This window comes from Dermacentor variabilis, chromosome 10, assembly GCF_050947875.1.
Source record: "Dermacentor variabilis isolate Ectoservices chromosome 10, ASM5094787v1, whole genome shotgun sequence".
In the NCBI taxonomy this organism is placed as follows: domain Eukaryota; kingdom Metazoa; phylum Arthropoda; class Arachnida; order Ixodida; family Ixodidae; genus Dermacentor; species Dermacentor variabilis.
The window spans coordinates 128269063-128286961 of record NC_134577.1 but is presented as its reverse complement, the minus strand read 5'-3'; the positions used below and the strand labels follow the sequence as shown (position 1 = coordinate 128286961).

General features: G+C 49.7%; 1 protein-coding gene across 1 annotated transcript in view; it reads left to right on the top strand.

The window, feature by feature from the left end:
• Positions 1-17899, top strand: part of LOC142559414 (uncharacterized) — a 180871-nt gene that overhangs the window by 32262 nt on the left and 130710 nt on the right. The gene's annotated exons all lie outside the window — the stretch shown is intronic.

Below are 17899 nucleotides of genomic sequence, written 5' to 3'. Positions count from 1 at the left end.
CATGTATGCCCTGTAGCGCTGTATTTATGTTTAGTTAAAATTCCTCTTCTGACTTGCCAGAAACGAAAACAGTTTTATTATTCGCAGAAGACACCATATTGATACATGCATATTGCGTGTTTCTTGTGGCCGATGCGCGTGGACGCTCCGACGAAGACGACGAACGCTCTCTGGCTCCAGAGCTGTCGGCTGAACTGGCCAGCACTGCAGTTACCTCTACTAAATATAGTTTCTAAGTAGTCTCCAGTCCTAATCCTTTGTTCTCGTAACATTTTGCTGGAGCGTGCCGTTCCCCGTCCTCGCCACGGAGCTCCGCAGCAGCCGCACTGTCCTGCTTTCGGCCATGGCTCCCAGTGACAACACATCGTCTCCTTGTACTTCTGCGACCCCGACAACAACGTGCGTTACCGTTACCAATCCCCGCGATCCTGGCATATTCTCCGTCCCAGCTAATGTCGACGTTGAGGACTGGCTCAACCTGTAAGAGCGTGTTAGCCAAAACAGCCGCTGGGACTCTACCATTATGCTAGCCAACAACCGCTGGGACCCTGCCATTATGCTAGCCAATTTCCTATTCTACTTGAGCGGACCTCTTCGTGTCTGGTTCCGGACACACGAGAACGCGATCTCTAGGTGGGATGCTTTCAAGAAGCTTGTCAACCCCTTTGGCAATCGCACCGGTCGGCAGCTGGCTGCTAGAAAAGAGCTTGTTACCCGAGTTCATTCTTCTGCTGAAACGCATGTCTCGTACATACAAGACGTGCTCGCTCTTTGCCGGAAAGTCGATGAGAAAATGGCCGAGGTTGAAAAAGTCGGCCACGTACTCAAAGGGATCGCGGACGACGCCTTCAACTTGTTGGTCTTCAACAGTGTGTCCACCATCGACGTCATTGTCAAGGAATTCCGCGGCTTTCAGCTCCCCAAGAGCCGTCCCGTCATTCCACAGTTCTCCCGGCTCCCTAACACGGCTGCGACGTCGTCTTGCGTTGAGCTTTCCGCTTCACTACTCTAAAATGAGCACGTCACACCTATTGTCCCCCGCGAACTCGAGGTTACAAGTCCTGCGCCGTTCCATTCACGCCCACTTGAACCCACCATTCACCAACCAGCCCCGGCGATCTCTCTCATTCAGGCAGTTGTACAGCAAGAATTTGCAAACCTAGGTTTCCCTACCGTCTGCTCCGTCTTCCGACCTCACGCCCGACTAGTGCTGACTGCTTCGCCTCACGGCGATCTGTATTCCCCTCCCAGATACCGCAACCCTACTGAGTGGAGACCTCCGGACGACAAGCCCATTTGCTCTGTTGCCTCCGCATTGGCCACGTCGCTCGCTACTGCCGCACCTCCTGGAGGTCACCGCACTCGAGCTCCTTTTCCCCGTCTCTTTGCCCATATGCCGACCCTCGCCGTTAGGGCCAATTTACGCTCGAGCTGCCCATCGCCGCACGCCGCTCCGCACGCAGGCGGTTCATGAAAAGCGGGCGGTCGTCGCGATCGGTCACAAAATTGCATTTACGCTGAAACCGCATGGTGCGGTGCGATTCGCATGCGCCCTCTGGTTGTCCAAATAGGTAAGCAGCAACTGGCAACATGCATCAGCGAGCTGGCAGCCTCGTGTGCTTGCGACCAGCGAAGTTTCGCGCCATGCCAGGATTTTGTTATTACGTACGTTTGCTCTCTTATTAGTTATTTTTTATTAACTCGGGCGGTTCGCGTGCGCCGGCATCCGCACTTCGATTCGGGGACATGACGTCTTCTGAAAGCTGGCAGACATTCTGCAGTGCGCAGAGCAATGCTGTTCGAAGTCGGCAACTATCGCCAGCAGCAGACGACACTAGCATATTCTTGTCGATGTAGGTTGAAGCTTTCGCGTCATGGGGAAAACGCGACTCTTGCACTGTTACATTCTGTGCTGCATGTGTGGCGTTTACGTGGTGACCCACCTTTGAAACACTGTGCAGTCGTTTTACTTGTGCCGCTTCTTTTTGTTTATTGCTACCGCATAATGTTCTGACAACATACGCACGTCCCTATGTGCTCGGTTGTGTAGGACGCGGTGGCGCACATTTTGTAGCTGTGCTAGTGAAAGCTTGTGTTGTGGACAAGCGACGCATACCGCTCCTCTGCTGGACAAAGCACCAGCGCAGAAGAAACGGAAAGCGACACCATCCCGTGCCGAGTTCTGAGAATCTTCCGTCGCCCTCAGCGTCTCGGCTACCGGACAGGGACCGAGAGTTTGCCCCTTCGAACACATGCAGCTCTCGCCTGCGTCTTTTGTAGAAAATAAACGCGGTCTGTTTTCTACCACCAACCGATACACACTCCTTTCACGGACAGTGCCAGACCCCGTACGTAACGCTGGCGACGAGGCAGGCGTTGTGAAGCGGATAAGTTTTCGAAGTTATGGCCTTAGGACGAATGCACGGCGCTGTCGAGCCTTTCTCGGGCAAATCTTGGGAATCCTGGATCTAGCGCCTCGACTTTTACTCCATGGCGAGCGACGTCATCGACGAAGCGAAAAAGCAGGCACTTCTCCTCACGCTTTGTGGAGCCGACACTCTCGAACACTGTGTGCGCGCTGATAGCGCTGAAGCTCGGTCCCGGGAGAAGTGAACTTCAGTGATTTAGTGACACTTCTCAGGCGGCACTTCGACACCAGGACATCCGAGCTTTGCAGCCGGTGCGTGTTTCAAAGACCCGACCCGGCCAGACGAGTCGATCAGCAGGTACGCTGCGGCCCTCAGACCTTGACAGCCGACTGCATTTTCGGAGCGCTACCTGCGGCTACAATATCGACGACTTCACCTGACACCCAAACGACTGCTTCAGCAGCGAACCCAACTATGCCGCCCCAAAATGTAATGCTCCGGGACAGGTTCATCCGCGGCGTCTGTGACGAATATCTTCTGCAGAGACTATTCGCACAAAAAGCCTGACATTTCAACGCGCTCTGTACTTAGCCCTGTCAGCCGAAAGTGCGTCAACGCATCAGCAAGGAATCAAGGGAGTGGCCAACTCAGGAGAAATTAACAGGATGTCGCAAATTAAGCCAGGAGGCAAGCATACGTCAACACGACATTGATATCGATGCGACGGCTTGCACGACCCTGAAATATGCAAATTCAAAACAGCCGAGTGTCGGTTCTGCTCCAAGGAAGGTCATGTCGAGCGTGCCAGCATCTCAAAGAAAAAGGTAAAACACGGAACCACGCTCCGACAACAAGCAGCTACTGGCACACAGTGTCAACCCACCACCTTTCAGTAAGTCTTGCAGCAAGCTGCTCACAGTGAGTATACGTAAACACTGCCACAAGTTCCTCGTGAACTTGAGAGTGGAGGGAAAGCCAGTCCAATTTGAGGTGGACACAGGTACGGCATGCTCCCTGATAAGCGAGGACAGGACTACAGCATGGGGAAGAAAAACACTCCGTGGCTTTTAAGTGAGCCGCTTGATTAGCGCATATGGCCAGGTAAAGAATTACACGTTCTGGGCTCCGCACAAGTTCGTGTGATGTTGAGATCAAAGGATCTATCGACTGCTGTTGGTTATGACGGGCACCGGGTGCAACCTCCTAGGAGGAGATTAGTTTTCGGCACTTCACGTTCAGGTGAAGGGGACCAACTACGTTGGAAAGCGAGCACCAGAAATTACAGAGGTCCTGCGATGACACCCATATGTATTCAAGGAAGACATTGGCAACTATACGGGTGCTTTAGTTCACCCGGAACTCGAAGACGGTGCGATAGCAAAGTTTTGCCAGGCTCGTCTGCCTTCAGTGGCACTGCAAGCGCTTAAGAAACATGAGCTCGATCGTCTACAGCGCCAAGGCATCGTAAAACAATGCAGCATACCAAATGGGCAACCCCATTGGTACTTGTTCGGAAGACCGACGGTACACTCAGTGTCTGTGGTGACTACATGAGCACTGTTAATGAAGCAGCGAATAATGCATCGTACCCGCTACCAACTACAGATGAAGTTCTCGCAAACCTACATGGTGGAAACCTCTTCGCAATGTCGTGTCTTTATCAAGCATATCAACAACTGAACGTTGACGAAAAAACAGCAGCACTGCTCACAGTGAACAGCGCAAAATGACTATTCAGGGTGGAAAGCCTCTTGTTCTGCATTTCCGCTGCACCAGCTAGCTTCCAGTGCATGATGGAGATTATGGAGTGCACTCCGTCTCCAGTGAGACGGAGATGGAGCGCATGATTAGCCCCCAGGCTCTTCTGTATTCCTTCACGCATTCTACAATAGCACAGCTGTGCTCAATCGCCTCTTTCCATCCCACTGAAATGAACATGGCATATATTTGTTACCAAAATATGCTCTAAAGTATATCTGTTTATCATTCTGGAAGCCTCTAAAAAGTAAGGACGGATGTTCGGCTTTGCTGTTGTGGCATTTCATAGGTTCTAACCCACCGTCATATTTCTAGAGAAGCAATGATGAAATTATACAGTCAAGCCATATCATCAGTTAAACTGAGGTATTGCTTCCTCAGGCAGTCTCACAGCCACCTCCCCAATTTCGTAAATACTTAGAGATGTTGACAACGTAGACATGTTGAAGTTAACTTCACAGCCTGTGTTTTAACACGACAAATAAACCAGATTAACCTAACAGTCCCTATGTCATTCTCTTAATCACTTCAAATACTAACTAGCACATGGCATGTAGTCATATATTCTGTTTGTACCTTTGGTGAATAGCACAAATCATTATTGTCGCCCTTACAGCCTAGCTGATGCTGCCTTTCTTTACAGCAATTAAGCAACAACCTTGCCTGGTGCGTTGCTGTGAGAACTATAACTAGGTTCACAGTAGCACTGCATATGTATCCTTAGACCACATCGTGGACATGCTTCTATAGATACTAGAGGCTGGCCACAATCAGCATAATTTGGAATCTAAATGAACAGGGTGCGAGTTCATGTGTATCAAATAAATTTCTGTTCCATGGAGAGGCTGTGTATATGTGTGCGATACAGTTGCCATTTCACCATACTTATGGCAGAACAGACTACACAAAACAACAAAATCAAGTTCTCTTTTAAAAGGTGCTGTTTGCCAGCATATTATGCAGCAAAGTAAGACATCAGACAGCGCTGATGTTTCACAAGTTTCACAAGAATAGTAAGTATCAAATATTGAATAGTGACACGACGACGTAAGTACTTGTAGTAGCAATATTTATTTCCATAGTGACGCGTGTATTCTTGCAGACGATGACGACGATAAGAGCACTAACGGACTCCGCCTAGTGGGTCAGAGCGAGATTGGGTGATGACGGACAAGACATGTCTCTGCTCTGTTTGTTTTTGAACAGATTGTCCGGTTGTTCGTGAAGAACGTCTTCCTGTGTTCTGTCCGCGTTGTACCGAGACACTGGTGAAGGTGCTGGGTACTGACCGCGCCTGATGCGTCGGATTCCTTCCAGGAGTCGTTCATCTAGCCCGGACGCAGTGTAACCAGTTACGACACCCGTGCATCGCTTTAGCCGTCGACTGCTAGGCCTTGCCCCGGAGTTCTCCGCTCTTCAACCACTTCTCTCCAGGAGCTGCACACATCTCGCAATGGCCGAAACCAGTCCACCACAAGCACCCCAAACCAGTCGGTTTCCCAATCCACAACAGGTAACCGTTCTGCATCCGCTGGTTCCCGATCGCTATCGTGGTGCAGTCTTCGAATACATTGAAGACTGGCTGGGCAAGTATGAACGCGTCGCACAGATTAATCAGTGGACTGAGCAGCAAAAGCTCTCCAACGTCTATTTGGCCGTTGACGACAGTGGCCGTACTTGGTTCGAGAACCGCAAGGGTAGTCTCACGAGCTGGCATGACTTTCGGCAGAAGATCACGGAAGCTTTTGCGAGTGCCGACCGATGCGACCGCGCCCAGCAAATGATGGAGCTACGCGTGCAACAACCTAATGAGTCGGTCACAATGTTCGCCGAGGACATGGCCCGCCTCTTTCGTAGAGCCGACCCGAACATGACCGAAGATAGGAAGTTGCGCTACCTCATGCCAGGTGTAAAAGAGCAGTTGCTCGAAGGGCTTGTGCGCAATCCACCAGTCACTGTCGTTGAGTTTATCAAAGAGGCTACGGCTATTGAGCGGGCCCTTCATCAAAGATGCAGGCAATACGATCGACTGTCCGCCAGCACTACAATCCATGCCACCGCAGTGACTGCCGAGTATCAGAAGTCCTTGCGTGAGTTGGTCAGAGAGCTCATCGGAGAGGAAATTCAAAAGATCATGGCACCGACACTTGATAGACCCGTCGCGTCCATCGCCGAAGTGGTGCGTCACGAAATCCGGCAGGCATTCCCTGTAACCGATCTTACCCGCCGTGGTTGCTCAGTGGCTATGGTGTTGGGCTGCTGAGCACGAGGTCGCGGGATCGAATCCCGGCCACGGCGGCCGCATTTCGATAGAGGCGAAATGCGAAAACACCCGTGTGCTTAGATTTAGGTGCACGTTAAAGAACCCCAAGTGGTCAAAATTTCCGGAGTCCTCCACTACGGCGTGCCTCATAATCAGAAAGTGGTTTTGGCACGTAAAACCCCAAATATTATTATTATTATTATTATTGTAACCGATCTTCAAGACCACCAGCGACCCCTGAGTTCTGCCGCCGCTGTCCGATGTCCACCACCGGCTGCAACCACATCGCCGTACCACCAACCTCCGACAGCCGCTCCTTGGTCGCCGCCAAAAGAGGAGGCTTCGAAGCGCGCAGCCGTTATGCCGCTTCAGTCATACCGCCAGCCGTCGTTCGCCGCGTCTTGGTCACCGCCGCAAAACGACGCTACGGGACGGCCGAAACTTCGGAGAACCGACGTATGGCGCACTGTCGATAGGCGCCCATTCTGTTTTCACTGCGGAGGCGCCGGCCATATTTCGCGTCATTGCTGGCTTCGTGACACATCATTTCGACCTTTTCGTCCGTGGTCCTATGGTCGACGTGCAAATGACGACGCCATGCTACGTCGCGACGACGCTGCTTCTCAGGGACCCCCAATAACGCACCCGAATGACGAATCCGTGCCCAATGATTGGTCCGATTTCGGCCGTCGGTCACGCTCTCCAACCCCTCTACGTCAGATGGCTTCATCTACTGGACGTACTTTTGCGGAGCTCCGAGGGCGAAGGACGCCCAGCCCCCGTCGGGGAAACTGAAGGCGGCGACCTCTGGGGGCAAGGTTGCAGGCCCGCCGCAAGACACTAAAAAGCCCCCAACATTCTCGCTGCAGAACGACGTGAAGCCGATAAACACTGAAGAAATTGTGAGCGCCGACATTGATGTTTTCGTGGATGGGCAGCCGGTGACAGCGTTAGTCGACACTGGTGCTGACTTCTCTATAATGAGTCAGGAATTCGTCCTCCACCTGAAGAAAGTAAAGACGCCATGGACGGGACCTCACATAAGGACGGCAGGCGGCCAATTACTGATGCCTACTGGAAGATGCACTGCTAGAGTTAACATCGGGGATTCTTCTTTTGTGGCCGCTTGCATCGTCCTTCCTGTATGTTGCAAAGATTTGATTATTGGAATGGACTTCCTAAAATAATATGGCGCCGTAATTAAAATCCCGGACCGCATGGTGACGTTTTATGAGAGCTCCGGTTTAGTCCATTGCTTATCGCCGCAACACAACTCATTTCGTCTAACAGAAGACGACGTCGTCATCCCCCCTCGATCGTGTGCCCTTGTTTCGGTAGCATTGTGACATACCGTTTCGTTGCGAAGTAGTTGCCGACCAAATAACCACGTTGTTGTTTACTCACGGTATCTCGGTCGCACGAGGAATCGTGAATGTCACCGACGGGCGCAAAAACCTGTTGCTAACAAATTTCAGGAGAGAGCGACGGCACCTTTCCAAGGGCACGGCTGTGGCTTATTTTGACGCCGTTGCGGATGTTCGTGGCTGCTGTTCACTACTCGAAGAAGCACCTATGCAAGACCCAGCTCCTGTACTTGACGTTAGCACTGCTTTGTCGCAGCACGAACGAGCGCGCCTTCTTACGCTATTGGCCAAGTTCAACGACTGTTTTGCGTCGACGTCCAGCGTCGGTCGGACGCCCCTAACAAAGCACCGAATAATTACAGAGGATACGGCAAGACCAATTCACCAAAATCCATATCGTGTGGCTCCTAGCTAACGTGACGCCATACAACAACAAGCGACAAAATGCTTGAAGATGACGTGATCCAACCATCAACGAGTCCCTGAGCATCTCCTGTAGTTCTGGTCAAGAAAAAAGACGGCAGCTTGCGTTTCTGTGTGGACTACCGAAAGCTAAATAAGGTGACAAAAAAAGACGTATACCCACTTCCCCGTATAGATCATTCACTCGACAGGCTTTGAAAGGCACGTTACTTCTCTTCAATGGACTTAAAGAGGGGATGTTGGCAAATTGAAGTAGACCCGACAGATCGTGAAAAAACTGCTTTCGTGACGCCAGACGGCCTATACGAATTTAAAGTCTTGCCTTTCGGCTTGTGTTCTGCCCCTGCTACGTCCCAACGCCTCATGGATACTGTATTTTCCGGTCTGAAGTGTAAAACCTGCTTAGTGTATCTCGACAACGTCATCGTCTTCTCCGCAACGTTTGAAGAACACCTCGAACGGCTTGAAGCGGTTCTGCGGTCCATACGGTCCGCCAGCCTCACCCTGAAGCCGCAGAAGTGCCACTTTGGCTTCGCGGAACTGCAGTTTCTCGGTCACGTCGTCAGCCGCGCAGGTGTGCGGCCGGATCCCGAAAAAATTGCAGCTGTCGCAGTTTCCCGTACCATACGATAAAAAGGCTGTCAGGCGCTTCCCCGGCCTCTGTGCCTATTACCGTCGGTTTATTGCAGACTTTGCGCGCATTGTGTCGCCGTTAACTCGCCTGACGAGAGACGACGTTGCTTTTGTATGGGGCGACGAAGAGCAAGGTGCATTCAACGACTTGCGGCAACGTCTCCAGACACCTCCAGTGCTTGTTCACTTTGATGAGACCGCTCCTACATTGCTCCACACTGATGCCAGCAATGTTGGCTTGGGAGCTGTTCTTGTGCAGCGGCAAGACGACACAGAAAGAGTGCTTGCCTATGCAAGTAGAACACTCTCACGTACAGAGGCTAATTGCTCCACAAGTGAGAAAGAATGCCTCGCCGTGGTATGTGCGGTTATAAAATTTCGCCCATATTTGTATGGCCGCCATTTCACAGTTATCAGCGACCAGCATTGGCTATGTTGGTTGACAAACCTTGAAGATCCTTCCTGACGACTGGCGCGTTGGAGCCTAAGGCTGCAAGATTTTGACATGACTGTCACATACAAGTCGAGGAAATGACATACGGATGCTGACTGCTTGTCTCGATCGCCGATAGAGTCACCTGCTCCACCCGAAGAAGAAGACTCAGCATTTCTTTGTGTTATGGACACATCCGCCATCGCGCAACAACAACGGAAGTACCCTGAGTTGCTTGAACTAATCAATTACTTGGAGGGAAGATCTGCGAAACCACCTAGAGTTTTCGCAAGAGGACTATTGTCGTTTTGTTTACGGGCCAAGGTACTTAACAAAAACAACTTTTCTTCGACCGGGTCCCCCTATCTGCTTGTCATTCCTGCAGCTCTTCGTACGGAAGTACTTCAAGCTTGCCACAACGAGGTGAATTCTGGTCACTTAGGCTACACGCGAACATTAGCCAGAGTGCAGCAACGGTACTACTGGCCCAGACTTACCACCGCCGTGAAACATCACGTTCGCACTTGTCTCGACTGCCAGAGGCGCAAGTCTCCTCCGACAAAACCAGCCGGCCTCCTACTACCCGTCCAGGTTCCACGAAGACCATTTGATCAAATCGGAATGGATGTATTCGGCCCACTTCCTACTTATACTGCAGGCAATCGCTTTGTTATCGTCGCAACCGACTATCTCACACGTTACGCTGAAACAAAGGCAATCCAGAGCAGCACAGCAGCGGAGGCAGCACGCTTTTTCATTGAGCATGTGGTGTTGCGACAGGGCGCACCAACCGTCGTAATAAGAGACCGAGGAACAGCATTTACGGCTGCACTTTTAGAGCACGTCTTGCTACTAAGTGGAACGGCCCTTCGAAAGGCAACCGCCTACCATCCACAAACCAATGGGTTAACAGAGCGCCTAAACAAAACCATTGAAGACATGCTATCAATGTACGTGGATGTCGAACATAAAAATTGGGACGACATTCTACCGTATATCACCTTTGCAAATAACACGGTGAAACAAGAGACGACGCGCATGCCTCCGTTCACCCTTGTTCACGGACGAGAAGTACGAACGATGCTGGATGCGATGCTTCCACAGGACTTTGACGACGCTGATACGGGCGCCGATGTGTTTACGCAACGCGCAGAAGAAGCTCGGCAGCTCGCGCGTTTGCGGATCTGCCAGCAGCAAGACTACGACGCTGGCCGCTACGATCTTCACCGTAGAATAGTTATCTGTGAAGTTGGCGACAGAGTATGGGTTTGGACACCCGTACGGAAACGAGGCCTCTGCGAGAAACTGTTAAGGCGATACTTCGGACCATATCGGGTATGGCGGCGCCTCAGTGATGTCACCTAAGAGGTCGTTCCCGATAATCCGAACTGTACGCGGTGCCGCACACACCGTCCTGAACTTGCGCACGTTGTCCGCATGAAGCCGTATGTGAGCGAATAACTATGCTGGCGGCCTTTACTTCCGCAACTGACATTTCTTGTCTAGCATCGGGACGATGCTCTAGTAGGGAGGGACAAATGACGCGTGTATTTTATGCAGACGACGACGACGACGGGAGCGCTAACGGACTCCGCCTAGTGGGTCAGAACGAAGACGTATCTGACGAAGAAGACGTGTCTTTGCGCTGTTTGTTTTTGAACAGATTGTCCGGTTGTTCGTGAAGAACTTCTTCCTTTGTTCTGTCCGCGTTGTACCGCGACAATATATTTAGGTACTGCATCTTATCCAACTAGTGCAAAAGAGAGCGAACTGTTGAAGACAAAAGAAAAGTTTTAAATACAAGGCTACTAATTGTTATATTAAAAAAACCTACTTGAATAGTCTATCAACAACTTTAGAACCTCGTTCCAAAGAAGCTTTCCAAAAATAATGGCTGCTGTATGAAGAGCTTCCAAAAATGCGCCATAAATTGTTACCAAAAAACATGAAAGTTGTAGAAAAAATAAAGCTAATGAAGGACCAATGTTTTGCGGACACATGTAAAAGGGCTTGTTGCAATGAAAACAGCACAGACTTGTCGCATAAAAAGTCGATCTGCTAGATCAAAAGATGTGTTGTTGGCATTGAAGCAAAAAAAGCCTATGAGAAATTTTTGTGCCAATATGGCTAAAAGATACTTTCGTCACCGTGCTTGCCTTCGGGAGGTCACATACGCTTGTTCACATGCAAGTACTTGTCACATATTCGTTATTATAAAGCTTCCACTTCATATATTGACACAAAAGCCTCCTCCGACCACGGAAAAAGAATAGAATTGTCTTATGGTATACATAACATTTCGAACATCAGGGTACTATTTTTCACATTACGCAAATACTCATGAAAGACAAAACTGCGAGAAACAGAATAACACTTTGGCATAATCCATAGCTGATTATGTCAATAAGTTTCCCATTTCATGCGGCAAAGTTGCATAGGGTAGATTCGGAGATGTGTTATTGTATCTGGGATGCAACTGATCATTGCGGGGATAAAGAAATAACAGGCATTGATTACCAGTATGTCATCACGTCACTTCTGTCTGAAAAGTGACTATCATTTCAAGCCAAACTGATCACCGCGGGAATAAAGAAATAAGAGGCAGTGATTACGAGTATGTCACCACGTCACTTCTGTCTGAAAAGTGACTATCATTTCAAGCCAAACTTGCAACTGGCAAACTTGCATTGAGCATCATGTATGTGTGCCCATATATGTGCACCCAATGAATCGTTGCTTTAAGTTATGACTAGTGTCATAGCCATTATCATAATTGATATAAACTGATGATTACATCCCAGTTCTTTTTAAGTTAGCAAGTTTCTGTCATCATATAGTACATTATTACGTATTGTATCTCGAAAAAATTGGCTGTGGTTTAGCTCTGGTTAAACCTGGTTGAATTGCGAAAGCAATATCTGCGTGGCTACGCTTGCAGTTCTGCGTGTGGTGTAACTTGATGCTGGACTTGGTTTAGCTTGGACTTGCTTCGGCTTCTCGTCGTTTTCCCAATCGTTCTTCTCGTTGTTCCTCTGTTTCCTGGGCACGTTGCAACCTCTTCCTCTCATTCTTCCTAGCTTGCTTAGCTTTCGCCTTAGAATTTAGATGTTCCGATGCAGTAGGGCAACTAGATTCAGATATAGACTCTTCGTCGGTAACTTCCATGGCGAGACTGAACAACCAACGCGTAGCGCACCGCTATACATCCCAGTGAAGCCGCCAAGGAGCGAGCGCAAGGCGAGGAGGTCGTCATATCAACGGAGAGACCACCTGTCAGGCGCGGCGCCGGCTCGGGGGTCACGGCACACGCGACGAGCTGCTCCCTTCTAGCTGCGGCGGGGTGCAATCTGATGTCACGCGTCGCTATAGCAACGGTGAGAGCTGAGCTGACGTCACACAACCTGCTAAGCGCCACGCCGGCTCCGGGAGGTGGGATGGGCACGGCATACGCGACGAGCGGATAGACCTGGCGTAGGATTGTTTTCGCAATAAAACACAAACTGAGCATTACGAGCAAACAATTACTTTATTCAAATGCACAGGGTTCTTCAGAGGACGCAAATGATCACTGTAGGGCCTGTAAAGTGTGGCTACCTGAGTGACTTAGCCTGCTCCACTACGCAAGTACTCATGTTTTATGGCTATAGCATGCCGGTCGTGGTGAAAATTTACCGTACTTTCCTTCAATTTAATGTTTATGTGGGTGTGGGGGGCATATTGAAATACCCGAAAGGTATGAAAGAAATATTCACAATTACAAAAAGTGATCACCTAATTTAGCAGGGCACTATTCGGTGCATAACTACAAAGTTGCAAATAATCGCACACCCCTATGCAAAATTAACAGCTTCAAATAATGGTTTCGACGCTTATATACACGCTACGTGCTCCAGAAGCGAACACAATACCATATTGTCACCTGGTGGTGAGGTTGAAGAAAACAGTAGCAATACTGTGAACGACAAAAGTAACTTTTATTGGGCGAACATGTGCCCACAAGACAGGCTACACTTATAGCACAACGACAGCGGCCAACACAGTCGGCGATCGTCGAAAATCTGATCAACGGTTCAAGCACGTCGGCTTTTATACGTCAATCGTCGAGTGTTCTAGACTAATCGTTGGGACCAGCGTGCCCACCACAAAGTTCTACGCCATTCGCGTCAGGTGATGAGATCAGATAACATAAGGTACGGCGACAACACACAGCGGATAGCAGCATCGATAACTTCCCAGAAACTTCGGATACATGAAGGGGCGTCCCGCGCTGTGCGATAACATTTCTTAGGCGGCGAAACGTGGTCGCCCGATAAAGATGAGTACACCTGTCATTACCCCCATAATAAAAAGCATCGACCCGATGCGGCAAACAAACAAAAGTAATAAAGAAAAGCACTCGTAGCAAAGAAAATAACAAAATAAGGAAGTTCGTCAGCGTCCGTAAAAGGGTTTAAGGCGCACCACGTGGACCACTTAAGATCGTGCGCGGCACCGTTGTGAATGCTAAATGCCGTCTGGCACGACCTCATAGTCCAGTGCGCCAATACGTCGGATGACCTCGTCGGGTCCGAACTAGCGTCGCAGTAGTTTCTCACATAGTTCTCGTCGGCGTATCGGGGTCCATACCCAAACACGGTCGCCGGGCTGGTACTCGACGAAGCGTCGTCGGAGGTTGTAGTGTCGGCTGTCGGTCCTCTGATGGTTCTTGATCCGCAGGCGGGCGAGCTGACGGGATTCTTCGGCGCGCTGGAGACAGGTAGCGACGTCAAGATTTCCCTCGTCAGTGACGTGCGGCAGCATGGCATCGAGCGTCGTCGTCGGGTTCCTGCCGTAAACCAGCTTCAATGGCGTGATCTGTGTTGTTTCTTGCACCGCCGTGTTGTAAGCGAATGTTACGTACGGCAGGACCGTAACCCACGTCTTGTGCTCGACGTCGACGTACATTGCTAGCATGTCGGCGAGGGTCTTGTTCAGGCGCTTCGTGAAACTATTCGTCTACGGATGGTATGCAGTTGTCCTCCGGTGACTTGTCTGGCAGTATTGCAGAATGGCTTGCGTGAGCTCTGCTGTAAAAGCCGTTCCTCTGTCGGTGATGAGGACTTCTGGAGCACCATGTCGCAGCAGGATGTTCTCGACGAAAGATTGAGCCACTTCGGCTGCGCTGCCTTTCGGTAGAGCTTTAGTTTCAGCGAAGCGGGTGAGATAGTCCGTCGCCACGACGATCCACTTATTTCCGGAAGTTGATGTCGGAAACGGTCCCAAAAAGTCCATCCCGATCTGCTGAAAAGGTCGGTAAGGAGGCTTGATCGGCTGTAGTAATCCTGCTGGCCTGGTCGGTGGTGTCTTGCGTCGCTGACAGTCTCGGCATGTCTTGACGTAATGGGCGACATCGGCGGTTAGGTGCGGCCAGTAATACCTTTCTTGTATCCTCGATAGCGTCCGGGAGAAACCGAGGTGCCCAGTGGTCGGATCGTCATGTAGGGCGAGCAGTACTTCTGGACGCAGTGCCGACGGAACAAAAAGAAGGTAGTTGGCGCGGACTGGTAAGAATTTCTTCACGAGTAGGTTGTTTTGAAGCGTGAACGAAGACAATCCCCGCTTAAATGCCCTAGGGACAACGTCGGTGTGCCTTTCCAAATACTCGACTAGGGCTTTTAGCTCCGGGTCTCCTCGTTGCTGTTCGGCGAAGTCTTCCGCGCTTATTATTCCAAGGAAGGCGTCGTCTTCCTAGTCATCTTGCGGCGGCGAGTCAATGGGGGCGTGTGATAGGCAATCGGCATCTGTGTGTTTTCGTCCGGATTTCTATGTTACAACGATGTCGTATTCTTGTAGTCTGAGGCTCCACCGTGCAAGCCGTCCTGAAGCGTCCTTTAAGTTAGCAATCCAACACAACGCGTGATGGTCGCTGACCATTTTGAATGGCCTGCCATATATGTAACGGCGAAATTTCGCTGTAGCCCATACGATGGCGAGATACTCCTTTTCGGTTGTAGAATAATTGCCTTTCGCTTTTGACAACGACCGGCTAGCGTAAGCTATCACGGGTTCATGTCCATCTTTGCTCTGAACTAGGACGGCACCCAGGCCTAGGCTACTGGCGTCAGTGTGTATTTTGGTATCGGCGTGCTCGTCAAAGTGCGCAAGTACGGGAGGCGTATGCATGCGCCGTTTGAGTTCTTGAAATGCGTCGGCCTGCGGCGTTTCCCACTTGAACTCGACGTCACATTTAGTTAGCTGTGTCAGTGGCTCAGCGATGCGCTAAAAGCCCTTGACCAATCGCCTCTAGTAGGCACACATGCCAAGAAATCTACGCACTGCCTTCTTGTCGATGGGCTGCGGGAACTTTGCGATAACAGCTGTCTTCTGCGGGTCGGGGCGGACTCCAGGCTTTCCTGAAGATGTGGCCTAGGAACAGAAGCTCATCGTAAGTGAAGCGGCACTTTTCTGGCTTCAGAGTGAGCCCTGATGACTTGATGGCCTCTAGTACTGTTGCGAGCCGCCTAAGGTGATCGTCGAAATTTCCGGCGAAGACAACGACGTCATCCAAGTAAACGAGACAGGTCCGCCACTTCAATCCTGCTAAAACCATGTCCATCACGCGCTTGAACGTTGCAGGCGCCGAGCTCAGTCCAAATGGCATAATCTTGAACTCGTAGAGGCCGTCTGGGGTGATGAAGGCGGTCTTTATGGGATCTATTTCGTCGACTTCCATTTGCCAATAGCCAGACTTGAGGTCCATCGACGAGAAGTATTTAGCTTTGCAGAGCCGATCGAATGCGTCGTCTATCCGTGGTAGGGTGTATACGTCCTTCTTCGTGGTCTTCTTCAGACGACGATAATCGACGCCGAAACGTATGGTTCCGTCATTTTTCTTCACCAGGACAACAGACGATAATTGACCCAGAAACGTATGGTTCCGTCCCTTTTCTTCACCAGGACAACAGAGGATGCCCACGGGCTTTTCAACGGCTGGATGACATCGTCGCGTGGCATTTCGTCAACTTGTTCTCTTCGAGCTTCGCGTTTTCGCGGCGAAACTCGGTAAGGGCTCTGGCGGTGTGGCCGAGCGTAATGCTCGGTGATTACGCGATGCTTGGCGACTGGTGTTTGCCTAATCCTCGATGACGCCGAAAAGCAGCCTTTGTATCGTAGGAGCAGACTTCTGAGCTGCTGTTACTTAATCACGGGGAGACTTGGATTAATGTCGTAGTCTGGTTCGGGGACAATGGTTGTCGGGGTAGATGCTGCCGAATCCGAGAGGACAAACGCATTACTTGTTTACAGAATTTTCTCGATGTACGCGATCTTCGTGCCCTTGTTGATATGCTTGAACTCCTGGCTGAAGTTTGTCTGAAACACTTCAGTTTTCTTTCAATGCAGTCCAGCGTTCCCTCTTGCGACGGAAATTTCACGGTCTAGCAGTAGACGTTGGTCGCTTTCGATGACGCCTTCTACGTCAGCAGGTGTTTCGGTGCCGACCGAAATACCAGTGCAGGAGCGAGGCGGGATGCTTACTGGATCTTCGAGCACACTCAAGGCGTGGTGACTACGAGGGCTCTCTGGCGGTGTCGCTTTATCTTCCGACAGCGTTATTGACTTTTTTTATTTATTTATTTCACAATACTGCAGGCCAATGTGGCCCAAGCAGGAGTGGAATTACAATGAAATGGAAATAGAACAGCACAGAAATAATTTCCAACAACAGTCGCACGACAAGATAATACATCGGTTTCACTAAGACGATATTTATCACACACACACGTAAAAAGAACAGCACATAAATAATTTACAATCGTACTTGTACCAGAAATAATAGTAATTTGGCTAGGTTGATATTTAAGAAAACAAGTGTAGTTCAAGGGCTTCGTCAAAATTTTCAGCCTCATAAACGTACTCAGGCAGACTGTTGCAATCCGAAACTTTGCGTGGCAAAAAACTCTGCTTAAAAGCCTCTGTTTTGGCGCAAATTGGTTGTAGGGAGTGTTAGTGAGTCTTACGTGTTGGTCTTCTTGCGATGTACTTTAAATTTGAGGATACTGATATATTTATTTTTCCAGACAAAATATTTTGCAAAAATTTTAGTCGACTGATTTTTCTTCGTGCAGCTAGTGTGGGAATGTTATGCGCAATCATGAGCTTAGTTGGAGAATCCAGCCTGTTATATTTATTAAACATAAGACTTGTTGCTTTCCTTTGCAGGCGTTCTAAGCACTGTATATCTTTTTTGTGTGGGGATCCCATACAACGAATGCATACTCCAATTTAGGTCTGACGAGGGCATTGTATGCTTGAAGGTTAACATTCACAGTTGCCTTCGTAAGCTTCCTTTTTTTAAAAAAACATAGCTTGCGAAAAGCTGTTACGCAAATTGCAGAGATGTGCGCCCCCCCATGTCATATCACTAGGAAGAGTAATCCCTAAATACTTACATTGAGTTACTGTTTGAATCTTACAGCCATGGGTAGTGTAAGTGAACACGCTAGGATTCGTTTTCCGCGTTAGCTTAATAGCACTGTTTTGTTAACGTTTAGTTCCATGTCCGATTCTGCGCACCAGCATTCAATGTGGCTGAGAGTTCGCTGTAATAGCTTATGATCTTCATGGCAGGTTATTTCTTTAAACACAATACAGTAGTCCGCAAAAAGTTTAATAGACA